Genomic DNA, 2,325 nt, shown 5'->3' with positions numbered 1-2,325 from the left:
TTTTATTCCTTTTTATGCCTTACTATACTATGTCGTTTTTATGCCTTACTATACTATGTCGTTTTTATGACTTTTTATGCCTTACTATACTATGTCGATTTTATCACTTTTTATGCCTTACTATACTATGTCGTTTTTATGCCTTACTATACTCTGTCGTTTTTATGACTTTTTATGCCTTACTATACTATGTCGTTTTTATGCCTTACTATACTATGTCGTTTTTATGCCTTACTATACTATGTCGTTTTTATGACTTTTTATGCCTTACTATACTATGTCGTATTTTATCACTTTTTATGCCTTGCTATACTATGCCGATTTTATGACTTTTTATGCCTTACTACACTATGTCGATTTTATGACTTACTATACTATGTCCTTTTTATGCTTTACTATACTATAACAATTTTACGACTTTTTATGCCATACTATACTATGACAAGTTTACGACTTTTTATACCTTAATATACTATGTCATTTTTATGCCTTACTACACTATGTCGTTTTTATGACTTTTTTTGCCTTACTATACCATTACAATTTGAAGACTTTTTATGCCTCACTATACTATTATTTTTTTATGCTTTACTATACTATGATGTTTAGGCCTTTTTATGTCTAAATGTCTAATGTTTTATTTCTTTTCCTTCCTTACTATACTATCACTTTTTTTTACATGACTACAATATGACTTTTTTATGCCTGTTTTGTTCCCCGTGAGAGTCCAGGGATTGAGGGAAGTAAACACAATTAAAAGAACTGGACAATACAGAAAAAAACAGGAAACCAAACAAGTAAGGATGTTTATTCAAAAAAAGAAAAAGAACCACAAAAGACAACAACAGTAACACTGGATAACTTAAAACTACAACATCAAGACAAACAACAATAAGCACTAAATATGTTTACTGTCACTATACCTGCATGAAGCTATCTTCAAAACGATACACACACACACCCACACCCACAGACAGACAGCCCAACAGCTGCTGGTGCTGCTCTGGTGCTGCCGAAGCCTCCTCACTCCGCCTTCATACTCTGGCTTCCGATTGGGAATAGGGATCAGCCTATAATACTATACTATTATGTTTTTCTGCCTTTTTATGCCTTACTATACTATGTCGTTTGATGCCTCACCATACTATGACGTTTTTATGACCTTTTATGCCTCAATATATTATAATGTTTTTTGATGTTTTATGCCATACTATACTATGACGTTTTTTGGCATTTATAAGCCATAGTATACTATGATTTTTTTGGCATTTTTATGCCTCACTATACTTCGTCGTTTGATACCTCACCATACTATGACGTTTTTATGACCTTTTATGACTTAATATACTATGATGTTTTTTTTGACATTTTATGCCATAGTATACTATGACATTTTTTGGCATTTTTAAGCCAAACTATACTATGACGTTTTTGTGCCATTTTATGCCTCACTATACTATGTCGTTTGATGCCTTACCACCATACTCTGACATTTTTATGACCTTTTATGCCACAATATACATGATGTTTTTTTTACTTTTTATTCCATACTATACTATGACTTTTTTTTGGCATTTTTATGCCTTAAAATACTATGTCGTTTGATGCCTCACTATACTATGACGTTTTTATGACCTTTTATGCCTTAATATACTATGATGTTTTTTTTTACTTTTTATGCCTTACTATACTATGTCGTTTGATGCCTTATCATAGTATGACATTTTTATGATATTTTATGCCTTAATATACTATGACTTTTTTTTGGCATTTTTATGCCTTAAAATACTATGTCGTTTGATGCCTCACTATACTATGATGTTTTTATGACCTTTTATGCCTTAATATACTATGATGTTTTATTGACGTTTTATGCCATACTATATATACTATGACGTTTTTTGGCATTTTTAAGCCTTAATATACTATGTTGTTTGATGCCTCACCATACTATGACGTTTTTATGGCCTTTTATGCCATACTATACCATGAAGTTTTTTTTTACTTTTTATGCCTTACTATACTATGTCGTTTGATGCCTTATCGTAGTATGACATTTTTATGATATTTTATGCCTTAATATACTATGACATTTTTTTGACGTTTTATGCCATAGTATACTATGACGTTTTTTGGCATTTTTATGCAATAGTATACTATGGTGTTTTTATGACCTTTTATGCCTTAATATACTATGTCATTTGATGCCTCACCATACTATGACGTTTTTATGACCTTTTATGACTTAATATACTATGATGTTTTTTTAACGTTTTATGCCATACTATACTATGACATTTTTTGGCATTTTTAAGCCTAACTATA

This window comes from Seriola dumerili, unplaced genomic scaffold (genome assembly GCF_002260705.1).
Source record: "Seriola dumerili isolate Sdu_G_001 unplaced genomic scaffold, Sdu_1.0 BDQW01000138.1, whole genome shotgun sequence".
NCBI lineage: Eukaryota > Metazoa > Chordata > Actinopteri > Carangiformes > Carangidae > Seriola > Seriola dumerili.
This window is presented reverse-complemented; position numbering follows the sequence as displayed.